The sequence below is a fragment of the Oncorhynchus tshawytscha genome, linkage group LG20, assembly GCF_018296145.1.
Source record: "Oncorhynchus tshawytscha isolate Ot180627B linkage group LG20, Otsh_v2.0, whole genome shotgun sequence".
In the NCBI taxonomy this organism is placed as follows: Eukaryota; Metazoa; Chordata; class Actinopteri; order Salmoniformes; family Salmonidae; genus Oncorhynchus; species Oncorhynchus tshawytscha.
Window position 1 is genome coordinate 39700246 of NC_056448.1, and position 15510 is coordinate 39715755.

At 42.3% G+C, this 15510-nt stretch overlaps 1 pseudogene; it reads right to left on the reverse strand.

Moving 5' to 3' along the window:
• Positions 1-2192: 2192 nt before the first annotated feature.
• Positions 2193-8631, reverse strand: LOC121838628 (annotated as a pseudogene).
• Positions 8632-15510: the final 6879 nt, after the last annotated feature.

The following is a 15510-nucleotide window of genomic DNA, read 5'->3' on the forward strand; positions in this document are numbered from 1 at the left end:
AGACATTTAAATTGTCTAACAAATGTGACTTCATCTATAATTTATCCTCATGCACCAGTCTGCCACATAGCTGACAGTACAACACAGCTACAACTTAATCTATTAACATCATAGTGATCAGAATAGCAGCCTTACCTTGGTCTGTACATTTAGCTGGTTCCTCCTCTTGAGGACAACAGTGCTGTATGTCACATCATCACCATTGGCAGGAAATGGGTCCTGCACAAGTTTATTTCGTCAGAACAGTTCAGAAAACTAATACAAAATACTATTTTACTTAGAACATGTTTTTTTTAAACCTTTAACATGTTTTTTTTAAACCTTTAAGTATGTGTAGTTTACTGTATTTAAGCTTGGACTGTCATTTTTCAATTGGATTAGTACAGAAATATCTGGAGTGGTACTTTAACCAGTGACTGTTCAACAGATCCTATTATTATCTCTACATTCCAAACCAATTTGACATCACACGGTCTCAACAGTCCTGGGTATGTAGCATTGACTGTAAAAATAGAGATAACATGTTTTAGTTGTACAGTTACAATGGACATGAAGCTGTAGCTGAAGAGCTAATGTGTGATTTAAGTCCATCTGATGTCCATGTCCTGTAACGCTCGTCTGATGAAGAAGGAATGGACCAAAGCGCAGCACGTGTTCATGATATTTATTTAAATCTGAACACTAGAACAAAAATAACAACGCAAGAAACAAACAGTTCTGTAAGGTAACTAAAACTATACAGAAAACAACTACCCACAAACCCAGGTGGGGAAAAAGGCTACCTAAGTATGATTCTCAATCAGAGACAACGATAGACAGCTGCCTCTTGATTGAGAAGCACACCCGGCCAAACACAAAGAAATAGAAAACATAGAAATAAAGAAACTAGAATGCCCACCCTAATCACACCCTGGCCTAACCAAAATAGAGAATAAAAGAGAGAATAAAAGCCTCTGGCCATAGAGAGGCTTTTATTCTCACAAGACCTTGAGTCAGATGAGAGGAACATGAGTGTAGCCTACCACTGAGGTGTTTGTTGTCTGGTCCATGGCCTTATTGTCCTCTGGAATAAAGACAGATGCAGTATTAGAGACCTCAGATATACTTGAATAATACTGAATACATTCATCATAGAGTAATACTTTTGAGTCTCCTCCACTTATGTTAAGGTACATTGGTTATAACAGTCTCCTCCTCTTATGTTAAGATACATTGGTTATAACAGTCTTCTCCTCTTATGTCAAGATACATTGGTTATAACAGTCTCCTCCTCTTATGTTAAGATACATTGGTTATAACAGTCTCCTCCACTTATGTTAAGATACATTGTTTATAACAGTCTTCTCCTCTTATGTCAAGATACATTGGTTATAACAGTCTTCTCCTCTTATGTCAAGATACATTGGTTATAACAGTCTTCTCCTCTTATGTCAAGATACATTGGTTATAACCTATGCTAAGACAGTTGTCTTCAAGGAAAATATTTATTGTCTCCTGAAAATATCTCCAAATTCAAACTTATCACTTTTTCATTATAGTCATTATAGAATGAATACTTACTATACTTTCTCCACATCTTCCATGTGACTGGGACCCCAGCTATCACCACCACCAACATGCCCAGAGGAACCAGTAGAACTGTTAGATCTATGGAACTGATAGTGAGAGATTATGTTTAGTGTAAAATACAGTCCATAAAACATCAAAGATAAATAGATTAGAACACAATTATATGATGTTTTTCTACTGCTAAGAGAAAATGGAAACATGTGTTCAGCACTTCACACCTTTTACATCCAATAATAGAATGCTGCTACTTCAGCAAACCACAGAGAAATGAGGAAGTGGTAAATGTCTATAACAGTGTCTTGGCCTATACTCTGTGTGAAAACATATACGGAGGGTCTTTTTGTGACCTAAACGCACGCTAGTGTCAAAACCAGAACATGTTACCTTTTTTCCTATTTCTATTGTCATCCATTTGGAAGAGTAAGTGTTAAATACAGCTGAATGAGTGATAATTACCTCATGGTGACCTTCTCCTTGCCCGCCTCAGGTCCTTGGACTGTGTTGTCAGTCTGAACAGGCACAGCAGCTGGAGAGAAAGAGGATTGTTCAGTGGCAAAACTGGATAAAACCAGGTTAATACTTAATTCTGTGCATCTGATTGCTCTCTACTCACTGGTCATAGTGGTGGTACTTTGTGTGGTGGTTTGTCATCTGACAGTGATGTGAACAGGCATTATAAGGTCTCCCATTCCACACCTGTACCAGCCAGTGTTCTCCATCTTCAGTCCACTCATAGTCACCATTAAGACGTTTCTTCTGGGGGCATCAGTGGTCTGCTGTAGAGTCACTGATGTTCCGTTTATTGTCCCAGAATCCACCCCCACACAGCAGCCACTACTGCCACCAATCCTGCACCACCCCTTCCTATTTCCAGTGTTACTATAGTAACAATTTACAATGACACTCCCTCCTTCAACTCCAGTCACCTCCTGTTGGTCCACATAGAGTTCTGGAGTACCTGAACAGAGGTACAGACACCAAAGGTCCTGAGTGAGCAAGTGTTTTTTTGTAACAACTGACCAAATATCATAATGATGATATGATGGTTAAAGAACAGAAAGTAGACATACACCAACATTCCTCATAGTGATACCAGTAAATGTAACCAGAACACCAGTCATGTAATCATGTGGAAGAGTTGCAGGGATCTTACCTGGAATGACAGATAGGTGGAACCATTCTGCCCTGACATTTATTCCACCATTGACCTCCACAGCACAAAAGTAACGTCCAGAGTCCTCTGGCTCCAGATCAGTCATGGTCACGGTCATGGTTAGCTGGTTGATGTCATCAAAGACTGAGGCCTTAGCTGTGCCCTTAGGAGGTTTAGCGTGTACAACATGGGAGCAACTATCAAAATGATCTCCTTTACATAAGTATTTAGAATGTTTGATATAATAATGATGATAGGGACATGGGATGGTGATGGAGTCTCCTGTCTTCACAGACACACGATAAGCACCTGAAGATGCAACAGAAACACAGATTAGAATTCAGAATCTCACAACAGAAAACTTACATTCCATCTGGATTCTAACACACATAATACAGGAAGTGTTATTGGTAAGACAAGCTACTGCTCCTGTCTTCAGAGTTTCAGCATGTGTCCAGTCCCTGACCTCAACTTCAGCACGTCATAGAAACATGTTACCCTTTCATTTAAAAAAAAAAAATGGTTGGCACATCCAGCCACCCCCTCCTCCTCAGAGGGCAGAAACAACAGTTGAAGTCAGAAGTTTACATACACCTTAGCCGAATACGTTTAAACTCAGTTTCACAATTCTTGACATTTAATTCTAGTAAAAATTCCCTGTCTTGGGTCATTTAGGATCACCACTTTATTTTAAGAATGTGAAATGTCAGAATAGTAGCAGAGAGAATGATTTATTTAAGCTTTTATTTATTTCATCACATTCCCCGTGGGTCAGAAGTTTACATACACTCAATTAATATTTGGTAGCTTGCCTTTAAATTGTTTAACTTGGGTCAAACGTTTTGGGTAGCCTTCCACAAGTTTCCCACAATAAGTTGGATGAATTCTGGCCCATTCCTCCTGACAGAGCCGGTGTAACTGAGTCAGGTTTGTAGGCTTCCTTGCTCACACACGCTTTTTCAGTTCTGCCCACACATTTTCTATGGGATTGAGGTCAGGGCTTTCTGATGGCCACTCCAATACCTTGACTTTGTTGTCCTTGAGCCATTTTGCCACAACTTTGGAAGTATGCTTGGGGTCATTGTCCATTTGGAAGACCCATTTGCGACCAAGCTTTAACTTCCTGACTGATGTCTTGTGATGTGCTTCAATATATCCACATAATTTTCCTCCCTCATGATGCCATCTATTTTGTGAAGTGCACCAGTCCCTTCTGCAGCAAAGCACCCCCACAACATGATGCTGCCAGCCCGTGCTTCACGGTTGGGATGGTGTTCTTCGGCTTGCAAGCATCCCCCTTTTTCCTCCAAACAAAAACAACGGCCATTATGGCCAAACAGTTCTATTTTTGTTTCATCAGACCAGAGGACATTTCACCAAAAAGTATGATTTTCGTCCCCATGTGCAGTTGCAAACCATAGTCTGGCTTTTATATGGAGGTTTTGGAGCAGTGGCTTCTTCCTTGTTGAGCGGCCTTTCAGGTTATGTCGATATAGGACTTGTTTTACTGTGGATATAGCTACTTTTGCACCCGTTTCCTTCAGCATCTTCACAGGGTCCTTTGCTGTTATTCAGGGATTGATTTGCACTTTTCGCACCAAAGTACATTCATCTCTAGGAGACAGAACATGTCTCCTTCCTGAGCGGTATGATGGCTGCGCGGTCCCATGGTGGTTATACTATTGTTTGTACAGATGAACGTGGTACCTTCAGGCATTTGGAAATTGTTCCCAAGGATGAACCACACTTGTGGAGGCCTACAATTTTATTTCTGAGGTCTTGACTGATTTCTTTTGATTTTCCCATATCAAGCAATAGGCACTGAGTTTGAAGGTAGAGTTACCTGTCTAACAGAACACAGAGGGTGTTCTTTAATGGAAGCCTCTCCAATATAATCCGGGTAGAATCAGGAATTCCCCAGGGCAGCAGTCTAGGCCCCTTACTTTTTCCATCTTTTCTAATGACATTAACGCTGGCTATGAGTAAAGCCATTGCGTCTATGTATGCAGATGACTCAACACTATACACGTCAGCTACTACAGCGACTGAAATGACTGCTACACTTAACAAAGAGCTGTAGTTAGTTTCAGAATGGGTAGTAAGGAATAAGTTAGTCCTAAATATTATTAAAACTAAAAGCATTGTATTTGGGACATTCACTAAACCCTAAACCTCAACAAAATCTTGTAATAAATAATGTGGAAATTGAGCAATTTGAGCAGACTAAATTGCTTGGAGTAACCCTGGATTGTAAACTGTCATGGTCAAAACATATTGATTTAACAATGGCTAAGATTGGGGGAAGTCTGTCCATAATAAAGTGCAGCTCTACATTCTTAACAGCACTATCAACAAGGCAGGTCCTACAGGCTTTAGTTTTGTCGTACCTAGACTACTGTTCAGTCGTGTGGTCAGGTGCAACAAAGAGGGACTTAGAAAAATTTAAATTGGCTCAGAACAGGACATCACAGCTGGCCCTTGGATGTACACAGAGAGCAAACATTAATAATATGCATGTTAATCTCTCCTGGCTCAAAGTAGAGGAGAGATTGACTTCATCACTACTTGTATTTGTTAGAGGTATTGACATGTTGAAAGCACGGAGCTGTCTGTTTTAACGACTACCACACAGCTCAGACACCCATGAACAGACTACGGGAGGAGCACAGGACTACATAGAGCCATGACTACATGGAACTCTTTTCCACATAAAGTAACTCATGCAAGCAGTAAAATTAGATTGAAAAACAGATACAAATACACCTTATGGAATAGCAGGGACTGTGAAGCGACACAAACATAGACACAGACACGTGCATACACACACATGATTACATATGCAAACGTACACATTAATTTTGTGTTGTAGATATGTGGTAGTGGAGGGCACACGCTTAGATATGTGGTAGTGTAGGGCCCTGAGGGCACACACTGAAATCTGATATGAATGTATTGTAAAATTGTAAAATGTTTTTAAAATTGCTGTTATATTCCTTATATTCCTATCAGCAGAGAGACATATTTCATGTAGTTCTTATTATGTCCTGTTATATTCCAATCATCAGAAATACATATTTCATGTAGTTCTTATTATGTCCTGTTATATTCCTATCAGCAGAGAGACATATTTCATGTAGTTCTGTCACGTTCTGACCTTTATTTCCCTTGTTTTGTATTTATTTAGTATGGTCAGGGTGTGAGTTGGGGTGGGCAGTCTATGTTTGTTTTTCTATAATTTGGGTATTTCTATGTTTCGGCCTAGTATGGGTCTCAATCAGAGGCAGGTGTCATTAGTTGTCTCTGATTGAGAATCATACTTAGGTAGCCTGGGTTTCACTGTGTGTTTGTGGGTGATTGTTCCTGTCTCTGTCTTTGCACCAGATAGGACTGTTTAGGGTTTCACACGTTCCATGTTTATTGTTTTGTAGTGTTCATGTGTACATTTACATATTAAAAGAACCATGGACACTTACCACGCCGCATATTGGTCCTCTGATCCGTTTCGCCTCTCCTCTTCGGAAGAAGAGGAGGAAATCCTTGACAGAATCACCCACCCAACTCGGACCAAGCGGCGTGGTAAACAGCAGCGACGACAGCAGCAGCAACAACAGCTGCCAGCATCACAGGACTACACAACTTGGGAGGAGATAGACAGGTGGGCGGTCGACCCAGGGAGAGTGCCGGAGCCCGCCTGGGATTCAATGGAGCAGTGCAAGGACGGTTACATGAGGATGAGGTTGGCAAAGCCAGCACGGCAGTGCGACAGGTACGAGAGGCAGCCCCAAAAAAAATTTTTTGGGGGGGGCAGACGAGGTGTGGTACTAAGCCAGGTAGCAGACCTGAGCTCACTCCTCGTGCTTATGATAAGCAGCGCATTACTGGTCAGGCACCGTGTTATGCGGTTAAGCGCACGGTGTCGCCAGTGCGTGTCCATAGCCCGGTGCGCTATAGGGCAGCCCCCGGAAAGTGCCATGCGAGTGTGGGCATTGAGCCAGGGCGTATGGTGCCTGCTCAGCGGGTCTGGTCGCCGGTACGCAGTTTTGGTCCAGGTTATCCTGCGCCGGCTCTGCGTGCTGTGTCTCCGGGGGCGCTGGGAGGGTGCAGTGCGTCCTCTGCCTGCGCTCCGCTCGTGCCGGGCAAATGTGGGAGTGGAGCCTAAGGGAGAGGTGCGTGTAGTAAGCACTAGATCACCCGTGCTTACCCACAGCCCGGTTCAACCTGTGCCTGCACTCTGGAGGGTCCGGGCTAAAGTAGTTGTCCAGCCTGGGGAAGTGGTGCCAAGGTTGCGCACCAGAGCTCCAGTGCTCCCCCACAGCCCGGTCCTTCAGGTGCCTCCTCCTAACACCAAGCCTCCTGAAGGTCTCCCCAGCCTGGTGGTTCCTGTGGCAGCCCCACGCACCAGGCTGTCTCTCTGTCTCCTCCCTGCAGGTGGTCCTGTCTGTCCGGCGCCGCTGCCGGAGCCTCCCGCCTGTCCGGAGCCTTCCGCCTGTCCGGCGCCGCTGCCGGAGCTTCTGCCCCTCTGTCCCGAGCTGCTCCTCTGTCCCGAGCTGCTCCTCTGTCCAGTGGGGTCATTGAGAGGGGTGGCCATGGGTAGAAAGCCACGGAGGCGGACAATGAGGCGGACTAAGACGATGGTTAAGTGGGGTCCGCGTCCCGCGCCAGAGCCGCCACCGCGGACAGACGCCCACCCAGACCCTCCCCTATAGGTCAAGGTTTTGCGGCCGGAGTCCGCACCTTTGGGGGGGGGGGGTACTGTCACGTTCTGACCTTTATTTCCCTTGTTTTGTATTTATTTAGTATGGTCAGGGCGTGAGTTGGGTGGGCAGTCTGTTTGTTTTTCTATAATTTGGGTATTTCTATGTTTCGGCCTAGTATGGGTCTCAATCAGAGGCAGGTGTCATTAGTTGTCTCTGATTGAGAATCATACTTAGGTAGCCTGGGTTTCACTGTGTGTTTGTGGGTGATTGTTCCTGTCTCTGTCTTTGCACCAGATAGGACTGTTTAGGGTTTCACACGTTCCATGTTTATTGTTTTGTAGTGTTCATGTGTACATTTACATATTAAAAGAACCATGGACACTTACCACGCCGCATATTGGTCCTCTGATCCGTTTCGCCTCTCCTCTTCGGAAGAAGAGGAGGAAATCCTTGACAAGTTCTTATTATGTCCTGTTATATTCCTATCAGCAGAGAGACATATTTCATGTAGTTCCGAAGAAGGAAAATGCATTTTAACAGCCGCTAATGACTGCTAGTAAATATTTGTCTTATGTATTCTGTGTAGTGTGATACATTAACGTATAATTAACACAGCCAGGGCAAGATAGCAATACAGCACATGCAGTTCTGACAATCTACAGCAGAGTTCCACAACTGGCGATGACTTTACTTGTCCCCAACATTTTTCTGAGCAAAAACACTTACATTTTTAAGACATTTATTGTTGTACATAAAATATTGTAAAAAGACCAGAAATCAGCTCTAAGTGATTTCAATTTGGGAAAAATGTTCCAAATATTAACATGCATAATAGTGAGAAATATGTGATTGTATTCAAATGTAAGCAAATGTAAGTGACTACGCTTTAGTCATTTTGGGCTTCTGTGTTGATCAATAAATAGTTGAAGGTTCTCTATATTATCCAGAATGTTTGTTTTGTAGTTATCAGCGAATCCTCAATGTTATGATTAATTCATGGGACAAGCTGTGCATACCAAACTGCCACTTGCCACATATCCCCCTAAATAACTTGTTACCCTTACCTGAGTGTCTGGAGAAGATGAGGAGGAGGGTGGAGAGGGAGAGATGAGAAACCATTTCTGGGTATGTGTCTCCGTTTGTAATATGGTACCAATGCACAATGTGTGTGTCAAGGACCAAGGAACCAAAGAGAATGACTGAACTTCCTAATAGTTATAGCTGTCTTTAACTCTCTTCCTGCTTCTGTTTGAGTGTCTATGCCCCCTCAGTGGCAGATAGAAACTATTACATTATATCAACTATTTGTAACATAAGGCTCTAAGGCACTACAATTATTACTTATGTAATTAGCACATTTGTATATCTTATATCAAATAAAATCACCTATACTGTTAATTACCCAGCAGCCTTTTTAGTTGGTGTTCAGCAGCAAAAGTTGAGACGGAGTCAGAAGTTCAGGTGCAAGAAATATATTTTTAAACTGGGTGGTTCGAGCCCTGAATTCTGATTGGCTGACAGCCATGGTATATCACACCACATACCACAGGTATGACAAAACATTTATTTTTACTGTTCTTATTACGTTTGTAACCAGTTTATAATAGCAATTAGGCACCTCTGGGATTTGGGGTATATGGCCAATAAACCAAGGCCAAGGGCTGTATCCAGGCCCTCTGCATTGCTCGTGCCTAAGAAAATCCCTTAGCCATGGTATATTGGCCATATACCACAACCCCTCGGGCCTTATTGCTTAAATATATATTTTACAGTTTAGGTGATGAAGACTGGATCCAGAGGTTGTATTTACAAAAATGTACATATGACAAAAATAATGAACAATAAAAAAAAGTACATTTACTTGGCCAATAGCAATATGTAACCTCAAATCAAGGACTAAGGAAAAACAGTCTGCATTAAATATTTATAATCCTCCTCCTGAATAGAGTTTGTCAGTTGTAAACTCACTGAGGGGTGAAATATGCTTTGAAGACCATGTCTCAGGTGCACAATAGAAAATGGCAGTCTTGCCAAACAGTCTTGCCAATCTCGGTAATGGCCCTGGGGACTTTAAGTAACATCCACCTGGTAGACCGTGTCTGGTAACTGCTAGTGGTGAAGGAGGACAGGCTATAGAGGTAGTGGGGGAGTTTACCCAGAAGGGATTTGTATATGAACACTCAAATGTAGCTCTCTGCGCATTTAATGCAAGGTCCAGCCCACCATTTGATACAAGGTGCAATGGTGGATGAGCGACTTGGCATTTGTAACAAAGCACAAGGATGCATGATAGAGTCCAGACTTTGTTGCACAAAGGAGGCTTAATAATGTGTGTACATTAAGTCACCACAATCAATGAAAGAAAATTGGCTTGAACAAGCCTTGTAGCGAATTAAAATAAATATATATTTCAGTTTAAGCTTCTTCATAAGATTATCAATCTGAACTTTGTAATACAGTTTCTTGTCCAACCATATACCTAGGTACTTGTAAGATGACACCTTTTTTAATGGAGCTAAAATGGAGCCTGGGGGTACACCTCTAAAAATCTCAAGGAGGCTAGACTTGTAATTCTCAGCATAGATGTATTGTGTTCTGTCTATGAGATACTTTCTAACCAATTGACAGCCACTGCGACCAATGTTATTGAGTCTGGCTAGCAACAGTTTGCGGGCAACTAAAGCCAGACTGAACCCCACACAGGTTGTTTTCAAGCAGGAATTTATTTAGCTGAGAGTTCACTAGGGATTCAAAGACTTTGACCATGATAGGGAGCTTGGAAATAGGGCAATAGTTAATCACATCTTGTTCTCCACCCTTTAGTAGGGGGTGAACATATGTTGATTTCCACATTTTGGGTGTTAAAGAGTTAATGAATCATTTTTAAATAGATTTTTTAAATTTATGCATAATCATTAACAGTTCAATCATGTATAGTACTTGCAAACGCACACAACTCAGAAACAATGTCAATCTGTCCCTTGGTCTCACCAGGGACAGATTCCACCAGTGTCTGGTTTCTACTCATCTTTAGTTTCACCGTGGAGTCTGTTTGCCCCGAACATTACCACAGCAATGATGTTGCACATGATGAAAAGTACTGCATTGCCAATGTTTGGCATGTAGAATAATGTTTTTTCCCCATCTGTAGAAGAATGTTCTCTCCCATCTGTAGAAGAATGTTCTCTCCCATCTGGAGAAGAATGTTCTCTCCCATCTGTAGAAGAATGTTCTCTCCCATCTGGAGAAGACTGTTCTCTCCCATCTGGAGAAGAATGTTCTCTCCCATCTGGAGAAGAATGTTCTCTCCCATCTGTAGAAGAATGTTCTCTCCCATCTGGAGAAGAATTAAAACATTTAGAACATGTTCCTCTGTACATTTCTGCAATACAATTACATTATTTTATAAGGGAATTGTAAAGGGAATTCTTTCTATATCTAGAGGCATTTAAAGGTTTGCAGTGGCAGTGATGAGATTGACCGCTCAAGGTATTTAATGAATGTGGATCATTGAAAGTGGTAGTATAGACATCTTCCATGTGACTAGGACACCAACTATCACCACCACCAACCTGCCCAGAGGAATCAGTAGGACTTTTAGATCGATGGAACTGATAGTGAAAGAGTATGTTTACTGTGAATTACAGTCCATAAAAGATCACAGATAAATACATATTTTTTATTATATTTTTGTGCTGCTATGACAAAATGGACAAAATGGAAATATTCACACCTTTTATGTGAAAAGTGTCCATCCAATAATAGAATGCTGCTACTTCTACAACCTCAGAGATATGAGGAAGTGGTAATTGTACCTGTCTCCATGATGGTAAATGTTTCTATAACAGAGTCTGAGGAAGTGTCTTAGCCTGTACTCTGTGTGAAAAGGTTTAAGGAGGGTGTTTTTGTGCCCTAAACTCTAGAGTGAAAAACATTGATCTTCATCTTCAATCCACTATTAGTCAACGTTAAGACTTTTCTTCTGGTGACATCAGTGGTCTGTTGTAATGTCCTCTCCACACAGGAGACACTGCCACCAAGTCAAGACCGAGACTGGAGCGTGACGAGGAGTCAGAGACCGGGGCAAGACTGAGACCAGTAAAATGCAAGTCCAATTGAAGACCACGATTGTTATACTGTCAAATCGCCCTCGTAATAAGAGTTCAAATGTCCAGTATTTCTGTGTTCATATCTCAGAAGAACATGTGGATTCTTTAGACATTCAAAATTGTGGAAAAATGCATGTTGAGGACTGTGGCAGACCAGGGGTTGGGTCAAAACGTTTACATAGATCAGACACGGACAGAGTAGGATTAGCTCAGTTTCAAAGGTGTTTATTAAAATAATAGTTCAGCACCAATTAGTCCAGTCCGGAGAGCCCGTCGAGACCTGGCACGTGGAGCAGATGGAGCCATCGCCTCGTGATGTATACTCCCTCTGTCACCAGGCCTCGACGAGTCTCCCCCTGGTGGCTGACCTGCTGTACCCCACAGGACAAATAGAGCTACTCTACAAATTATTTAAAAAATTTAAGCCTATGTGTAATCATAGAATTACATACACAATCCCTATTATTTTCATATATGATCTCTGTGGGTCTTTTAGCTTAGAACTAGTAAAGATTTCTCATATCACTTTTAACATGCATTACCTTTTAATGTGGCATAAATACAAACCACAGAGGTGGGAGGAAGTGGTAACTGTCTATGTCTCTATGATGGTGAATGTCTCTATGACAACACTGCCTTGGCCTATACTCTGTGTGAAAATGTTTAAGGAGGGTGTTTTTGTGCTGTAAACCTTAGTGTGAAAAACAGAAAACGTTATCTTTCTTCATATTGCCATCCATTTGGAAGAGTAAGTATGAAATACAGATGAATGAGTGATGATTACCTCATGGTGACCTTCTCCTTGCTCCCCTCAGGTCCTTGGACTGTGTTGTCAGTCTGAACAGGCTCAGCAGTTGGAGAGAAAGAGGATTGTTCAGTGGTTTGAGCTTGGGTTGCTGTGAGGTAAAAACAACAACGTCATTATGACTGGTGTACCAGAGAGACACAGGGTAGACTGAACTGCAACAATACATTGTGGATGTATTTGTCCAGTTGAATCTTTTGTCCAGTTTATTGTCCAGTTTATTTTATTTACACCAACTTGGAAATTTTGACTTAGTATTCCCAAAAGCTTTGAATCATGTTACAATCCAATTTGTTTTAGATGATCAGCCAGCAAGACTGGATAAACCAGGTTAATACTGAATTCTACAGTATCTGATTGTTCTCTACTCACTGGTCATAGTGGTGGTACTTTGTGTGGTGGTTTGTTGTCTGACAGTGATGTGAACAGGCATCATAAGGGCTCCAACTCCACGCCTGTACCAGCCAGTGTTCTCCATCTTCAGTCCACTCATAGTCACCGTTAAGACGTTTCTTCTGGGGGCATCAGTGGTCTGCTGTAGAGTCACTGATGTTCCGTTTATTGTCCCAGAATCCACCCCCACACAGCAGCCACTACTGCCACCAATCCTGCACCACCCCTTTCTATTTCCAGTGTTACTATAGTAACAATTTACAATGACACTCCCTCCTTCAACTCCAGTCACCTCCTGTTGGTCCACATAGTTCTGGAGTACCTGAACACAGAGTGGCAGGGTAGCCTTGTGGTTAGAGCGTTGGATTAGTAATCAAAAAGTTGCAAGATCAAATCCCCGAGCTGACAAGGTATAAATCTGTTGTTCTGCCCCTGAACTAGGCAGTTAACCCATTGTTTGGAGGCTGTCATTGAAAATAAGAATTTGTTCTTAAATGACTTGCCTAGTAAAATTAAAATTAGGTCTTGAGTGATGAAGTATTTTTTGTAACAAATCAAATCAAATGTATTTATATAGCCCTTCGTACATCAGCTGATATCTCAAAGTGCTGTACAGAAACCCAGCCTAAAACCCCAAACAGCAAGCAATGCAGGTGTAGAAGCACGGTGGCTAGGAAAAACTCCATAGAAAGGCCAAAACCTAGGAAGAAACCTAGAGAGGAACCAGGCTATGTGGGGTGGCCAGTCCTCTTCTGGCTGTGCCGGGTGGAGATTATAACAGAACATGGCCAAGATGTTCAAATGTTCATAAATCACCAGCATAGTCGAATAATAATAAGGCAGAACAGTTGAAACTGGAGCAGCAACACGGTCAGATGGACTGGGGACAGCAAGGAGTCATCATGTCAGGTAGTCCTGGGGCATGGTCCTAGGGCTCAGGTCCTCCGAGAGAGAGAAAGAAAGAGAGAATTAGAGAGAGCATATGTGGGGTGGCCAGTCCTCTTCTGGCTGTGCCGGGTGGAGATTATAACAGAACATGGCCAAGATGTTCAAATGTTCATAAATGACCAGCATGGTCGAATAATAATAAGGCAGAACAGTTGAAACTGGAGCAGCAGCACGGCCAGGTGGACTGGGGACAGCAAGGAGTCATCATGTCAGGTAGTCCGCAAGGGCGGTTCGTTGCCCCAGAGCCTTTCCGTTCACCTTCCCACTCCTGGGCCAGACTACACTCAATCATATGACCCACTGAAGAGACGAGTCTTCAGTAAAGACTTAAAGGTTGAGACCGAGTTTGCGTCTCTGACATGGGTAGGCAGACCATTCCATAAAAATTGAGCTCTATAGGAGAAAGCCCTGCCTCCAGCTGTTTGCTTAGAAATTCTAGGGACAATTAGGAGGCCTGCGTCTTGTGACCGTAGCGTACGTGTAGGTATGTATGGCAGGACCAAATCAGAGAGATAGGTAGGAACAAGCCCATGTAATGCTTTGTAGGTTAGCAGTAAAACTTTGAAATCAGCCCTTGCTTTGACAGGAAGCCAGTGTAGAGAGGCTAGCACTGGAGTAATATGATACATTTTTGGGTTCTAGTCAGGATTCTAGCAGCCGTATTTAGCACTAACTGAAGTTTATTTAGTGCTTTATCCGGGTAGCCGGAAAGTAGAGCAGTGCAGTAGTCTAACCTAGAAGTGACAAAAGCATGGATTAATTTTTCTGCATCATTTTTGGACAGAAAGTCCAACAAATATCATAATGTATAGAGAACAGAAAGTAGACATATACCAACTTTACCAACTTTCCTCATGTCAAATTGAACAATAGTAGTGATACCAGTAAATGAAACCAGAACACCAGTCATGTAATCATTTGGATGAGTTGCAGAGATCTTACTTGGAGTGACAGATAGGTGGAACCTTTCTATCCAGACATTTTGTCCACCATTGATCTCCACAAATCTCCACAACACACCAGTAATGTACAGATTCCTCTGGCTCCAGATCAGTCATGGTCACAGTGATTGTTTGCTGGTTGATGTCATCAGAGATTGAGGACTTATCTATGCTCTTGGGAGGGTCAGCAGGTACAACAGGGGAGCAACTATACAAATGATCTCCTTTACACAGGTATTTCACATGGGTTTTGTATTTCTGAACATAGTGACATGGGATGGTGGTGGAGCCTCCTGTCTGTACAGACACACGATAAGCACCTGTAGACAACAGAAAACACATTAGATTGGAATCCAACCAAATTCTCACAGCAGAAAAATGACATTCCATCTGGACTCTAACACACATAATACAGAAAGTGTTGTTGATGAGACAAGCTACTGTTCCTGTCTTCAGAGTTTCAGCATGTGTCCAGTCCCTGTCCCTGACCTCAACTTCAGCACTTCATAGAAACATGTTACCCTTACCAGAGAGTCTGGAGAAGATGAGCAGGAGGGAGAGGGAGAGATGAGATGAGAATCCATTTCTGGGTATGTATCTCCATATGTTATATGGTACCAATGCACAATGTGTGTGTCAAGGACCAAGGCCCCAAATTGAATGACTGAACTTCCTAATATCTATAACTGTCTTTAACTCTCTTCCTGCTTCTGTTAGAGTGTATATGCCCCCTCAGTGGCAGAGAGAAACTATTACATTCTCGCAACTAGTTGTTACATAAGGCTCTAAGGCACTACAATTAATTACTTTATTTAATTAGCACATATGTATATCTTATATCAAATAAAATCCCATATAGTGTTACTAAAGATGGAGGACCCATTGAGACCAATGT